Source organism: Stylophora pistillata, chromosome 6 (assembly GCF_964205215.1).
Source record: "Stylophora pistillata chromosome 6, jaStyPist1.2, whole genome shotgun sequence".
NCBI classification, from domain to species: domain Eukaryota; kingdom Metazoa; phylum Cnidaria; class Anthozoa; order Scleractinia; family Pocilloporidae; genus Stylophora; species Stylophora pistillata.
The window spans coordinates 31,841,424-31,858,007 of record NC_142524.1 but is presented as its reverse complement, the minus strand read 5'-3'; the positions used below and the strand labels follow the sequence as shown (position 1 = coordinate 31,858,007).

The 16,584-nt window shown below is 38.5% G+C and overlaps 1 pseudogene across 1 annotated transcript; it reads right to left on the bottom strand.

Annotated features, from left to right (window-relative positions):
* Nucleotides 1-1,779: 1,779 nt before the first annotated feature.
* On the bottom strand, nt 1,780-9,950 carry LOC148729423 (TNF receptor-associated factor 6-like; annotated as a pseudogene). The gene is made up of 6 exons (XR_016002192.1): nt 9,674-9,950; nt 6,986-7,049; nt 6,507-6,608; nt 5,041-5,115; nt 4,449-4,526; nt 1,780-2,834 (listed from the first exon to the last, which is right to left on the bottom strand). The product of XR_016002192.1 is annotated as a TNF receptor-associated factor 6-like (transcript).
* Nucleotides 9,951-16,584: the final 6,634 nt, after the last annotated feature.

Here is a 16,584-nt window from a genome sequence, read left to right as displayed (position 1 = left end):
CCATTTAAAAGTCGTTTAGAAAATTTCAGTTAAGTCGATTTATACGTTTTAGCAGTGAACCTGCTCTATAAGAAAGCAAAATATCGCCTTTTAATGAATGAGCAGTGATGGGTGACTAACATCATATGCTAAATTAGATTTTAAATTAAAATAGGCCGATTCCGAGTTCGCGCGCTTTAGTAATCTGGTGCCGAAATTATGGCGCAAGAACGAGGCTAAGTGCAAAGTCGCTCTCATCAATATAAAGAATTAAGGGCCGTGGTAGTGAGAGTGAGCGAAAATTTCTTGAAATTCAAAAGAGAGAGGCATTCGGTGAAGTAAAGGCGGTAAAAGAAAAAAAAGCGGAACTGTTTGCAAGAAAGCTGCAGCAATGAAGCAGTTCAAGCTAGCCTTTTCTGCCAAAGACCGCAATATTCTGTTGGAGGGAAATTGCAATCAAGTGACAGGAAATTTATAGTAAAAATTTTTTTAATGCTTGAGCAAACAACTTCTCTAAAATTCCCCGGGTGGCTACTTTTTTCTTTTCTAAACAGCAAGAATAAGGATGTGAACTATCTCTCTATCTCTTTGGTTGGCCTCGTTATTAATTTTTTTGTCAGTGTAATGTCTCTGTAATTAATTGGTAAGTTTTCTTGTTGCTGTTTCGATAAAATCATCCACGGTGTACTTTTGGCATCTAGTTCCATGCCAAGCATGGCGCATGGGAGAGATTTCCCCCTAATGATAAAACCATGTCATATGATAAACACTTAGAACCATTTTATGAAGAAACGAGAATACGGGGTGATGGAAAATATAGCAAAGACAAATTAGGGCGCTTTGCGATTGCCGTTAAACTAAAACCAAAGCCGTCACAACAGCCAATCAGAAGAACGGAAAATACCTTAAAGAGCCAATGAGATCATGAGAACTATAAAGAAAAACAAGCATACCGTCTAAAGCGCGGGAAAACGCGGGTGACCAAATCGAGACTATGGGGTGATGGAAAATATACAAAGGCAAATTGTGGAAGTAAAAATATGAGTCAGTGTTTAATGAAAGCCAGCTTTGGCCTGCCCTCTATCCTCGCTTTAAATTCAGTGTTTCGTTCCGCTTAATATTTTCTGGGGTAGATCGAGGTAAAACTTTTTGTATATTCAGGTGGTTTCCGTTTTAGTTTTACCACTATAACCAGGGTCGCTTACACGAAACTGGCCAATCTGTGATGGACATAAAACGAGCCATGAATGCTATTATAAATCATCAGTCTGATGCATGACATCCTATCCATGTTGCTAAGCTCTGAAAATGGGCGGGGAAGCAGAGGAAAGTGAGCTTTAGCTCCACTTCCCAGACGGAGTGGTGGCATAGCCTCTATATTATGGAAGGAAGATTTAACACTTGCGAGGTATACATTAATTTCTTGGTTACTGAATCAGTTAGGCGAACTTTTAACTTGAACAAAGAGTGCACGTGGAGAACTCGAAACGTTTTTGAATAGCTGCCTATTATTACATAACTATAAACAGATTGCAGCTGCACGGTACAGTTTTGCGATTGAAAACAGGTTTGCCTGAGCCCACGAGCAACGTCGGGATGTGGTGATGTGCGCACCTGGTTTTTACGTTAGACCCCCGTCCCTTTCCTCCCTTGCGATTCATAACGTTCCCCCGCGTCTGCGTATGGCACCATTGTCGTTAGTTGGAAGAACCCCCACGAATCAAATAAAGAAATATGCAAGCTGAAAACATCAAGGTTATCTCAACTAATACAAAAGCACATCATTACTATCAAGTGAACAGTAACTTTAATAACCGATTATGATGAGTATAGTACATAATTTCAAAGGTTCCTTATAATTGCAAGAAACAAATTAACGTTATGATCTTCTTTTTCTTCCGCCTTTTTTCTTGTCTGCTTTTTACTGGAAAGACTATTTTTAGGAACGGTTTTGTCTGATACCGACTATGTGATGGAAATAAACTTAACCAAAAGAGGAATCTCGTGTGTAAATTGTCTTTAAAGGTGACCCTTAACTGATTTCATAGTTCGTCGAGACTCAAGACTTAAAATACGCTCTTAACTTAAAACATCTTCCATCTCCACACAATCCGAAATCTGACAAAGTACTAGTTGGGGGGACCAACCTGAATTTTAAGGAATATAGTATCATCAACAATATAGGATCCCTCGAATAGATCGTCGTGTGATATGAATTTAGGAAAACCAAACCCATTATTACGGTCCCGTTTTGGCCTAGCAAAAATCTTACTATTTGGGTAGTTAGCTGCGTAAATTTTGCGAACAAGATTACTTCCGTGGGTTTCACCCGTTTCTTGATCAATTAAAGTAAAAGTAACGGTCTTCTGAAAGGGCCAGGGTAACACAGCATCGTATTTACCTCTCACTAAAAAACAAAACACGGATAAGTGGGTGTTTTTTCCTTCACCGTTACCATAAGGGTGTAAAGAAGCCATCATTTTGTAGCCATTGGGTCCATCAAAAAAATAACAACTGTCTAACGTGTATTCCCTTTACCTCGACCTCCTTGCGTCACGGAAAAGATCCCTAAATTCTTCAATCTTCCACATGTATGGTTGCGACTCTTCTTTAAGTTTTGAAATCTCCCTATCTAAACTCTGTAACTTGCTCGCCTGTTCCCCTGTCAGTCGTGCTCGTGCAGTTCCTTTCTCCTCTAATTTCAACTGGAGCTCCGCGATTTGAAGCTCCAGTTTGGTGGTTGTTTCTTCAAACTTTTTAACCTTTACTTCAGTGGCATTTAACTTTACACAAGCCAGGTCAAGATGGAGTCTTATCGCAGATTCTAGATGAGAATCAAGCTGCTTTTTCTGAAGCTGCAATGGAAAGATAATGTAGTGTCACGTTTTCCTATATACGTATTTTATCAGTTTTCGTGTCATTTTCAGCATTTGTCTAAAAACTAGCCTAACGATAGTTGTTGAGTTATGCACTGCTCTATGCACTGCTCGGAAGCCGCCGTTTCATTTCACTCAATGCCTTTTGTGTTGCGTGACATTTTGCCGTGCTGTGCTGAAACTATAAACATCTCAAATTACACCTAACGACCGACTATCATTTCCTAACACCGCACTAACGAATCTTTGACCAAGAAATGCTTTTACAATTTTCAATGTAACATTTTGGCTTGTATCAGTGCAACATTGGAAAACTGTACAACTTTTAGAATAAATGCGCAGTTCGAGCTACTCTCACTGCAAAAAGTAGAAGTTTAGTTATCATTGTTCCATCATACTGAGAAAAAAATTTAAGGTGGCTCCGTGGAGTTTTGCTCAATTATGACCCCCGCGCCGGCGCTAAGTTTTCATTGTGAATTTTTTATATTTTCTGCCTCAAAGATCATTAAAAGCTACCTAAATGTCATGAACAACGGTCAGACTATTGGTGTTCTGTAGTTAATATCAACATAGCGGCTTTCGTTCCTGAGCTAAAACGCCATAAAGGAAGGTACTCATTCGTAGTAAATTTGCTTTGATTTTAATTTTCTCCAATTTCCTTCCATCAGCTAAAAAAAAAAAAAAATGGGGGTTACATACTTAGGCAGTCTCTTCGTCTTCTGCAAAATGATTGTTTTTTTTTTGCCTCAAACTTTTCAATAATTAGCATTAGGAAGGTACAATTATGTTAAAGGCTCCACGCAAGGCTTAGGAGATGCTAACGTTGTAAACGCGATGAGGCTCCCTCGAAAGACGTCTCTTCTTATTCCAAAATCATTGTGTCTCGAAACAGAACTTCGCAAAGATCGATATATGCCGAGCCTGCGTAAACTGTTGAATCTGTCACGTTTTTGCAACTTTTCTTCCAGCGTTTACGACCTCTTTTACAGGAGTAGGAGGCTTATGGGTTTTGGTTGCTGAAAAGCCTTGAGTCTATTTAATTAAAAAATTCTTGGTTTCATACAACTTTTGCGATGACGATCGTGCGATTGTACCCAGCCGCTGTAATTGTTTCGCTTATTCACATTTTTAAAGGGAACCTCCATTCTATTAACAAATAACGCAAAATGTTCCAAATTTACTTTCCAACAGGTCTGGCAAGAAAACATTTCCTTACCAAGCGATCTGACTTTCCTATCGTTTTCCAAAGAAGGGTCTTACAGCCACTTCAAATTAATCGCGGCTGCCATCTTGAATAGTGCGCAACGGAATACATTGGGAATATTTTGAGCTTTATCTGTAAAAAGGGTGCAGGTTTCTTTATCATGGCTTGCGCTATGTTCGAGTCCAGGTCTCGTAAGGTCAAAAACCCTACGGATCTCTTAAAGTTCATTCACGTCAAAATTTTGTACACAAATATAAAAAAAATGCAATGGAAGAACCCAATTACGTGACTCTTACATGCACCTGTTAGTGTAAGTAAAAAATTGGAAATTTAGCGGTGGTTGGACGAACAACAAATAAAGATTGTAAAAGTCCAGTAAGTGCTTTTACCTTTGTGGTGCAGCCCATTTTCTCGTACAGACAAGGGACCACGGTAAGCGGACAGTCGTTTTTAAGGTGATTTTCAATCTGTTGCATTTAACAAGAGGAAATAAAAAAAAAAAATACCGTTAGCTTTGACGTAACACTTTTTTTTAATCCATCACCGTTGAGTTTGTCCACCACTGCCCAGCAATTATGGCTAACCCTATTGTGTGCTGATGATGCCGAAGGTTAGTCTCCGAATGCGCCACTTACTCTTTACGCTTTTCAAAATATCGTTAGCTTTGACGTAACACTTTTTTTTTAATCCATCACCGTTGAGTTTGTCCACCACTGCCCAGCAATTATGGCTAACCCTATTGTGTGCTGATGAGGCCGAAGGTTAGTCTCTGAATGCGCCGCTTACTCTTTGCGCTTTTCAAAGAGATGAATGGACATCTCATCGAAGGTCTCTCGAAACTAAATGTTAACGGTGATTTCTCTAAAGTTATATTGCTTTAATGAACCAAACACTAAATTGATCGTCCCCATATCTTGCTATATAATGCCGGATCGACTCTACATCATGGAAGCCTTTCCAGTGATAATATAACAAGCCCACCTCCTCGTAAGCGACGGTCTCGCCACAGCTGTTTGGACATTCCACTGGTTTTCTCGCACAACTGTCGACATGGTCCTAAAGAACAAACGGAAAAAATTACGTAACTACTTAAACACATTAGGAGTAACCACAACATTCTACACGGTCATTGTTTTATGAAAGAACAACAATCAAAATCCGCTTGACACATCACGGGAGCAGTCAAAGGACTCGCTCAAGGAAGGTTGCGTGTCCTACTTTTCTGGCGTGATACAAACTAGCGTTCATTTATGAGTGAATTTATTAAATGTTTTTAGTCAAGACATACTTGTAACAGGCACTTTGGCCATGGCTCATTACAGTGCTCACAAAGAACTTTCTTCCACGGGCAGGTATTGTTTATGTGATCTTCTAGTTCTTCCCTTTTGATCAGCATTTCGCATTTTTCACTTGTACAGGGAATAATTTGAAACCTACAGGACAGTAGATGATCCTGTTGAGGCAAGATACATGTCTAAGTGTTAATAAATAAAAGAAAAAAAAGGAAGGGTTCAGTGCAATTTCTAGTAAGGATTTTTGTGCATCAATTTGTTAATATTCAGTGATCGGTCTGCATTTCTTTGTTAAAAAAGCCTATATATTTAAGCAGAAACTAATACTGTATCTTACGGTGCTTTCAAACAATATTAAACTACTATTATAATAAATGTAGGATTTTCGATAAGTGGGGACTTAAGGAAGGGTGAGGATGGGAAAAAGGGCAGATCATATTGGTGTGCTCCCTGTACTGTACTTGAGAAATTTTCTCTACAAGAGTGATTTGAAAGACTATCACCTAGATAATAAATGAAAATAAATTCTGCAATCTGTGTTTTACTGAGAAGAAAAAAAGACCATCATTTTTATTGAACCATCCATGCAGCCAACCACTCAAAGCTACCAGCTTAATGAACAAACAAACTTTAAGTTTGTTAAAACTGGAAACATGCAAGATCAATGAATTCATATCTGCATGGTCATATGCAAGTCTTAATTTTTAAACAAAATAAACTGGAAAAGGTTGCATTTATTTGAAGTTTATCAGCTAAACATGCCTCTCTGAGATGGACATGTCCCTATTGTGTTCCTCTGCAACATACCAATTTCAAAATGGTGATTTTACTGAAGGACTACCAAAGATTATCTTGTTCTTCCTTACATTGAAATTCAGTAATTCCCATAGGTTTTATCGCAGTAATTTGACAATTTAATCAAAAACCTTCTTGAAAGTTTGAGTAACTAATACTACAGATTTTATATTAACTGCGTAGAGCGGTTTATATAGCGTCATATAAGGAACCGCTTGACCAATCAGATTGCTGGAAACTCTTTGCTCAGCTCTGAAATTATACTAAAATGCTTTATTTAAATTAAATTCAGGCTGGAAGAGAAACATCAAGAGGAGTGCTGTATACTTAATATAACTGACAACACATTATATTTGTTACCTTTTTGTCTCTGAGCTCCCCAGTCCAATCACAACCATCATTTGGACATTTGATGGTGAAAGAGAGAATCTTCCTCTCAGTTGCTTTGTCAGGGAAAATGTCCTGATCAAGAGAGGAAAAAGAAAGATTTTATTTTGTGTGGATGTTTGCCCATCCTTTCCTGTTTAAAAATTAAAAAAAAAAGTTAAAAAAGAAACTTCCTAAAAGGAGTAACAGCATGGCAAGCATTCAACATACAAAAGCACAAGTGCACAAATTCTAGCAATTGTTTTTAAGGAAGTTACTGCCCTAACCTGTAGAATGCACACTTCCCAGAATTCAGCATTTCAAGTTCATATAATGTGTTAGCTCCAATGATAGTGATTTAGCTATTAGACTTGTGGCATAATTTCACCATACCTCAGTGCTGTAAACATGTTTAAGGTGGTGGAAGAGGAAATGGAAGAGTGTGAGCTAAGAGAATAATATATTAAGTTTACCTTCTGACGGTCAAGATCTCCTCTGTCAACAGGACATGTGCAAGCTTGACTTTTCCTTTTCTGTCTATAACCAGAGTGAACAAAAGAACAAACTGACTAAGACCATGGTATCATGCTGATATGCAATCAATTATGTATGCAGGAAATTATATTAAATACATTCAACAAGATTAAGGATCATTCCCTATGCTGATGAAAGCTACAATTGCAGGGTTTTTCTAAGGAGAAACTATCAACCTTACATTCTCATAAACACCAGAACTGTGAGCTAAAGCTCATGGCCCAAACATTTGGAAAAGCTGAGGCCAGCCGGGGCTATGTTGTTCTATTACTTGTCTAATGGACCTGAAGTTTCTGATAAAATACAGGCTCCAATAATTTCAATTGATTAAAATCTGTGTATGAAGATGATTTTACATGTGATCAATTATTTACTCTTATGGCATTATCTATCTTCTCTGTCAAGTTATAGCCTTCAACATCAGTGAGCTCAACCTTGCTAGTAAGGAAACAAACATGGCTGCAGGAGAGCCACATCACTTCAGATAAACAATGAACAGGTGTTGATTTACATTGGCTGCAGAATTATGATCTAGTTCCGCCCTACTCAACACTGTGAATGCACTTGTGCTTTTAAATTCTTCCTGTAAGGTAAGTGATTATAAATGACTTATTAAGTAAACAATCAAAAGATGGGATAACTTTTAGGCTTTTCTAGTCTTTGGTAAATCCACCTCACTGACACTGTCTTTACGAGTATGAAAGCGAACTTCTCAGTAATGAAGACAGTACTTGAGTGAGTAGTGAAAAGAAGACCTGAAAAAAATTCAAGCCTGTTCAGAAACACTGTCTGTATGCTACATTATGTTAGCTTCAGAAATTTAATCCATAGGCCAAATTGCTTAATGCTTAACTGTGTCATACCATCATCTAAACTAGTATTGCCATCACCATATCTAATAATGATTGTTGTTGTTATTGTCTTTTCAAACTGAGTTAGTTTTGTCATGTTTAGATCAAACGAAAATATACAGGATTAGCTTTGACTGCCACCAGATTCAATTTATTCCTTCAATTATTGATGAGGTTATGTATATTCAAATAGACTAAAAACTGTAATAAATAAAAACAATTTTGATGGACATGGAAAATATGCTCCTTTGATTGTTTACCTAACAGTATTAAGTAATTCATAATCACCTAGTACATTATATAAAAATAAAAGCACTAGTGCAGTCAGAAAGAATTGAATTAGGTCTTAATTCTGGAATTTTATGTATATCTAAATCTTTTACATAGTTGCCATAATCATAAGTTCTTTAAATCCCCACACTTCCCTGACAAATGTATAATTTCCCTTACTATTACTGAAGTGACAATTTTGCTAATGAACTTCAAGTGACTACTTTTAAAGTATGATAATACACTACTGCACATTACAGAATACAGATCACTAAACTGAGACATATTACTCTTCCTTTCCCAGGATGCCTTTTGCATTCTTGATAGTTACTTAAATGTCAGTTCAAACATGCAATATCTTAGCTTAAAGATGCTGTTCTTAAAACAGCTCAATTTAGGCAAACGATCTAAGACTCATGATCTGTACTACAATACATCACTGATTTCCCATTCCCTTTCCACACAAGGTCTTTAGTACAAGTTTTACTCGACGTGTAAATTCAATGGTGATGCCTTGTTGCATGCATCTTGAAAGAGCAGAAAAGTAAAAACTTCATTAAATAAATCCGTAAAGCTGGGTTTAGGGTTAGTTTTTTCGGGCTGTTGGAGACAACAAGAATTGCACTCTCTTGCAGTTTCTCTGAGTTCACTACGTTCAATGCAATCGACCTGTTCAAACTGCTGAGTATTTCAGACGCGTCACTATTGTCAGTTGACGATCTGTTCTTGTAGTGTACAGGTGCGTAGCGTCCTATGCGCACATACGCACGTGCGTACTGGAAGTGACTAGAACATTTTGAAAACAATGTTGTGTTTGCGCCAAGTTTGCTCAAAATATGGGCGAGACGCTTTGTTCTTTGCTTGTATTCAGACACACAACTATTTCGAACAAGAAATAAAGAACGCGGTATTTTTCGCTCAATTTACTTAGGTTTCTAGATCATAATTATGTACTTGTGCGTACTTGAAAAAATGACCATGCAACGCGCCTGGTGTATTGCGTTACACAAGGTAACATACCGTTACCACTGTAAGTAATTTCCTATCATGCTGTAAATTTACTATAATCCAAGTAAAAGTAGAACAACTGATTACGAGTATTGTACAGTGAATATGTCATTGCATAAAGGACAGTTCAATCAAAAGAATGAGCGTGATCATTTGACCCAGGAATACTCTGCAGTTCTCATCGGGAAAACGCTCTGTTTCCCGGCAAGGTTGAACTCAATGACATCACGCAAGATGGCGGCCTCATTGCTAAGTTTTTGTTCAAGAATTTCATACGGTTAATGAGGGCTTTGGAGGTTGAAAATTTGTATATTATATGTCTTGAGTGTTCTATATATAAATTAACATTTTGTTGGTGAAAAGAAAAAAGAGTGCTTTTCTGGACCCTAGCTTTCCTACAAGCAATTGATACGTTCTCTAGTTGTACGTTCGAAACATAACCTCAACATCCTACTCGCTGTAAACTGTGTCCTAGCATATTACTGAGCATACACAAACCTCTGAAAATTTTTCTCAAGACACTTTCTGCAGAATCTGTGTCCGCAACTTGTCTGAACTGGCTCTCGTAAAGGAAGTTGACAAATTAAACACTGAAGATCTTCGTCAATTTCTTTCAGAAAATCCTCATCGTAACCCGAAGGTAATTGAACGTCCTCCATTTCCACACTTTGAAGAAAATTATCCGGAGGCAAATCTTCATTCAGTCATAAAAACAGTACTTCCCTCAAGGCAAAGCAGGCCAATTCATCAGAAAGCAATGCAATCCGAATTCTTAGAAAACTGACCACGCTTCACGCATTCAATGACAATGTGAATAGAAGCCACTCCCCTTATTTTCAATTGGTGGAGGCACAGAGCTAAGAGGCACCTCACCTTTAACGGGGGAGGGCTGGTAGTGACGAGCTGGTATCTTTAGACGCGAACACCATCGAGAATTCACTACTCCGAGGGCGTTTAGTGAGGGTATTGGGAAAGATGCATAAACAACAATAGCGTGTCGGATCAGATGAGACTATGACGCGAAAAGACAAAAGAAGGAAGCCGTCAAGAAGAATTTAAAGAATTTCTTTGCGACCAGGTGAGAAATTCCGACGCGCATGACCCCATGCAAACCTCTCTTCACCCACAGGCAGCCCAAGCTCACTTCTCGAAAAGCGGACGTGACTCTTACCGTGTTGCTCAACGCTTTATATCACAGGCAGCCCAAGCTCACTGCCAGAAAAGCGGACGTGACTCTTACCGTGTTGCGCAACGTTTTATATTTATGAAGGTTTCTATGGGATGTTATCGGTTTGCCTAAAAAGAGAGAAAAAATTGTCTTGTTTTGAAATAAAATGGGCTTACCTTATTGCCTTGTTGTTTTCTTTGTTGATTCCTAGCGTCTCAGGCCATTTTGAAGCGTTTTCGGCGAATTAGCGCTATGTTGGTGTTCCACATTTCGGCCTGCTCCCAGTTGGCTTGTTAGCTCAACTGGTAGAGCGCTGCACTTGTATCGCAGAGGTCAGTGGTTCGAATCCCGTGCAGGCCTGATTTTTTTTTTTTCAAGTCTGATTTTCGCTATTGCATAAATAGCGCTATCTACTGCGAGGATCGTGCATCATACGTATCTAATACCGCAGTTCAAAATATATGAACTTCATATATTCATTGTATCTCATTTATCACTTTCACGGGTTTATTACGAATCAACTTAACGGCCTACTCCCAGTTGGCTTGTTAGCTCAATTGGTAGAGCGCTGCACTAGTATCGCAGAGGTCAGTGGTTCGAATCCCGTACAGGCCTGATTTTTTTTCAGGTCTGATTTTCGCTATTGCATAAATAGCGATATCTACTGCGAGGATCGTGCATCATACGTAAACATTGTTATCTTGGTAAACTTGTCTCCCAAATTTTTGCCATTTGCACTGTCAATTTTGCCATGAAAGTTTGGCAAGTCGCATGCCTTTCCAGCAGCATCCAAAACTGCGCTAACCTTTTCGGGGACCCAACCAATTTGTTGTTCTCCTGCCTCAGTAAATGTGAAGGTAGATTCTGGACAAAATGTTCGACTCGCCGTTTCGCCATGGCGTTTCGTCGTTTCCGCACTCCGTTACTTCTAGTCGAGTCGTTGTTTTCCGAATTCGACTCGCCGTTTTAGAAGTCGACTCATCGCTTCGTGAGTTCGTTTCGTCGTCTTGTCAGTTCGATTAGTTGGCTGGCCTCTTCGACTCGTCGTTTTACGAGTCCGACTCATCACCGACCACATCGCCTCGTCGTCGTTTGTCGTTATCCTATTTCGTCGTTTCGTCATGGCGTATCATCGTTTCGTTATATCGTTTCGTCGTTTCGTTATGTCGTTTCGTCGTTTCGACTCGTCCACTCAGAGGGGCTATAATTCAACTTGAATTACATGGCGTTACTTAATTCCATACACTCTTACATGACTTAACAACATGGTAGCAATTCACTCGAAGAGCGGACGATGTAATTTGTGAGGCTTGCTTCACTACAATGACCGGAGATGGCCATGATGAGCCAGCCGCGATGGACCTCTACATGATCGCAGTCACTCTGACACCGTCATTTTTTTTATTGCTTATGCCAGTTTGGTTATATATTTCATCATTCTTGTTGTTGTTGTTTTTTTTAACACAAAACTACAAATACCATAAGAGTGTTAAAGCTGTGTTCCACTTTTTATTACCGTAAGTAAGCTTACGATCTGACTGAGCGGATAAGTCTTCAAAACTCGGACGGTATATTCCATTTTCGCTTTGAGGATGTTCGTCTCTTCTCAAGTTATAACGTGAATTACGGCGCTACGCGTTTCTACAAACCTTTGTTTGGTTCTTCTGTTGCTACATGCTGGGTTAAATGTTCCGAAATTTCACTTTCCATTCATGAAAAAAAGCAAAAGAGAAGTCTGGGAAATGGTCAGACATATTACAATTTGGCAGATGGCGTGAGAGCTTTAGTTCAGGTCCGTGTTTTTTGCTCTGATAGAGCACGCTCTTTCAGCCAATTATATCCAAACTTTGTAATGATTTAGTATAAACTAATTAAACAATAGAGTGTTTCTGTCGAGGAACTATCGCTGATAGTTGCCCCCCGGAAATGTGATGCTCTTAAAACAAATATGCTAGTTTTAAGAACATCAAATTTCCAAGGGGCAACTATCAAACTGATAGTTCCGAGACGTGAACACTCCTATGTCTTTATCGTTCACCACTAAATTTTCTTCCTTGCGCAAGTTGAAAAATAGTCAAAACCCACTAAATGCGATCAGTCAAATATTTATTCACGCATTTAGCCTGTGACAAATGTCAATAATTCGCAATCGTACATTGGCTAAGCAATACGTTATACTTGTCAGAATTGAAAAGTCACTTGTTTTTCCGATCTGCCTAACTTCGCGGCTGTCAAACCATTCAAGTTTTTCACGGATGAGTACTATCCATCCGGGTATTTTCCGCGGACGGGCACTATCCATCCGGGTATTTTCCGCGGGCGGGCACTATGGGCTGAAAGTGTCTCTCCGCGGATGAACACTATCGCGTCACGTGACCAGTTTAAACCAATAAGAATCAGAGAAAATTTAGTGGCGAACTGTAATGACTGATATTTGTTGTTGAACAAGAGGGGAACAGTTTTTCGCGGAAAAATTAGAGTTTAAAGGAAAAGATAATTTCCAAGTAATAGTGCAGGGAGATATCATTGTTGCAATTCGTGTACAACCACATTATCGTTAAAATAAACTTAAGTATTGGTTCATGCTTAGCGTTCATTTACCGAGGTATGAATGCACGCGGGAAGTATGGAGAGCACGAGTGAAGCGTGTGAAGTGTTCGAGGCACAGCCGAGATAACTTGTCGCCTTTTGGGCAATAACGGTTAAAGGGGTGGAGGCAGGGAGTAATCTTCAACTGGAACAATAGCAAAGATAATCACGAATCGAAACAATTTTAAGGCTTATTCAGGAGTTTCGTTTCTTTTCCAGAGCACTACTATGTAGAATACACATATCTTGTGAACTTTGTTCATTTCCAAGTTCCCTTTGTTGAATGGATGTTAATATCTGTGAAAGAAACACATTTAAAGATTGACCTCGAGTATTTATTTCCATCTTTATAACAGAGAGTAAAATAGTCTCCATACGAAAAGAACATAAAGTAACTGTTCTTGTTGGAATGCAATATTTCTTTGGTGAGAACTAAACTGAACTCTCAATCAAATAGCTAAGAAATACACCATGTTAACTGACCTGTCTATCTGAGATCCGATTACGATAAAGCATACGGAGAAAAGGTTTTTTAACGTCGAGGTAATATTTGGAGAATTGAAGACCTTGAACAAACGTTCTTAACAGTTTTGTCCGCGACCCAAGCAAGGCCGCCAACGGGTGACAGTGCGCCGTTCTTCGTTGAAAATGAAAATCTCTTTGGAAAACGCTCACTTACCTTCTGGTTATTAAAAAGGATTTTATGAGTCCAAACGACGACGATTTGGTGTGTTCCATTTGTCAACTACCTCTACGAGAGCCAGTTCTGAAGAGAGCCAGCACTACTAAGAGCAACATCTTGCAAAGTTTGTGCTTATATTTTTGGTCTGCTGTTTCTCTTCAATGCGAGAAATTATCTAATAGTCGTTTAGAAAATTTCAGGAAAGTCGATTTAAGCGCTTTAGTAGTGAACTTGCTTGGATATTTCATAAGAAAGCAAAATATCGCTTTTGGATGAATGAGCAGTGATGGCTGACTAACATCATGTGCTAAGTGAAATTTTGAATTAAATAGGCCAATTCCAAGATCTCACCACTTTTGTGATCTGGTGCCGAAATTACAGCGCGAGAACTAAGCTGAGTGCGAAGTCGTTGTCATCAAGATAAGGAATTAAGGACCGTGGTCGTGAAAATAAGCGAAAATTTCTCGAAATTCAGTGCAGGAGAGTGAAAATTAAAATCATTTGAGAGCGAGAGGCATTCAGTGAAGTAATGGCGGTAAAGGAAAAAAAAGCGGAACTGTTCGATTTATATAAAAGGAAATGAAGCAGTTCAAACTATCCTCTTCTGCCAAAGACCGTAATAATCTGTTGGAGGAGAAATTATAAACAAGCTAGAGGAAATTTTTCTCACAAAAAAATTTTAATGCTTGGGCGAACAAATTCTCTAACATTCCCTCGTTACCTATTTTTTTCTTTTCTAAACAGCAAGAATGAACTATCTCTGTATCATTTTTATTCACCTCGTAATTTTTTTTTTTGTCTGTGCAATCTCTCTGTAATTAATTGGTAAGTTTTCTTGTTGTCAATGTTGCGATAAAAGCATCCACGGTGTATTTTTGACATTATAGTTCCATGCCAAGCGTGTTATGGGAGAGATTTTCCTCTGTTCATAAAACCATGTTATATGATAAACATTTAGAACCTTTTTGAGACTGCGGAGTGATGGAAAATATAGCAAAAATAAATTCTTAAAGTAAAACTATGAAATTCAAGTGTTTAATGAAGGCAGCTCTTGCCTGCTCTCTGTCCTCGGTTGCAATAGTTTCGCTCTGCCTGATATTTTCTGAGGTAGATCGAGATAAAACTTTCTGTACAATTCAGGTGGTTTCTGTTTTAGTTTGACCACTTTAACTAGGGTCGCTTACACGAAACTGCCCAATCCGTGGGGGACATGAAAGGGCCAATGAATACTATTTAAATCATCAGTCTTATGTGTAGCATCCTAATTCTTATTGCTAAGCACTGAAAATGGGCGGGAGAGCAGGGAGAAGCTATAGCTCCACTTCCCAAACGGAATGGGGTATAGCCCCGTACAACTGTCAGACAACTCGCCCCTTGGACAATTAGCCCCAGACAACTCGCCCCCGATCTTCAGACAACTAGCCCCCGATCTTCAGACAACTAGCCCCCGATCTTCAGACAACTATCCCCCGATCTTCAGACAACTGGCCCCCAAAATAAAAATACTCATGTTACGTTGGACAAATATATTTTTATGCTCATAAAGTAATAAATTTCTTGAAAGAATAGGAAAGTTTGTTTTTTAAAGTTCATTACGAGACCGAGACTTTCGTTCGTAGCGATCGATTGTAACGATCGCGTAAACACTTGAAAGTGACCATTTTATAATCCAGCCACAAAACTTGAAGTAATTGTAATAACAGCTTTTACCGTTTTTGTTTTTATGTTTTGAAGTATTCCACTGTGAAAGAACAAATTTAAACACCAGACGCAACTAACAAACAACTTTGATCGCAGACGTTAACATAGCCGCCTTACTGAATCTGGAATATTTGAGCCCAGAGAATATCAACCTAGTCTGTAATAATTATTGTATCGAGATCATGTATCAAGCTAAGTTTTTGAGAATTCACTTTAATTAACTTAACCTAGTCTGTAATAATTATTGTAACATAAGAGATTGAACACAAGAAATTATCGAGATATCAAGTTTGCTTGTGATTTAGTATTATCAACGCATTGTAACCTGACCTGACCTAGTCTGTAATAGTTATGGATCGAGATATCAAGTTATGTTTACATACAATTTAGTATCATCAAAACAAGTTAAGCAATTTGTCCATGTACATTTGTGTTTATGAATAAATGAACGAATATTTAGAATTCTTAGTTATCGAATGAGCATAATTACATCATAATACGCTTGAACACGTACTTTAACCAAGACGACGCTGTATTTACATATTCGCGTCTTTTGTTTCTCTACCCTCAACCTTCCTTCCAGAATGCTTCAAAACGAAAAAAACAAACACTTAGATCTGTTTCACTTCGGCAACTTCAAATGTTATGGCCGGATTACTAAAATGGTGACGTTCATGTGTTTTGATCGTTACAATCGGTCACTACAAATGCAAATCTCAGTCTCATAATGTACTTTAAAATAAAAAACTTCCCTCTTCTTTCAAGAAATTTTTTACTTTATGAGCATAAAAATGTATTTGTCCAACGTAACATAAGTGTTTTCATTTTGGGGGTCAGTTGTCTGAAGATCGGGGGCGAGTTGTCTGGGGCGAATTATCTGGAAGGAAGATTTAGCGTTTGCGATGTATATATTAATTTCTTAGTTACTTAATCAGTCAGGCGATATTTTGACTTATTGTTTAACAAAGAGTACACTTGGAGAACTCAAAAAGTTTATGAAGAGCTGCCTAATTTTACATAGTTAAATTTCGATTGCAGCCGCACAGTACAGTTTTACGATTGAAAATAGGTTTGCTTAAGCCAGCGAGAGACGTCGGGATGTGGTGGTGTGCGGGCCTGGTTTTTGCGTTGGAACCTTTGCGTTTCAAAACTTTCCACCGCGTCTGCGTATGGCACAATTGTCGTTAGTTAGAAGAAGTCCCAGGAACCACACAAAGAAATATGCCAGCTGAGAACGTCTAGGCTATCTCAACTAAAGCAGTAAAACTC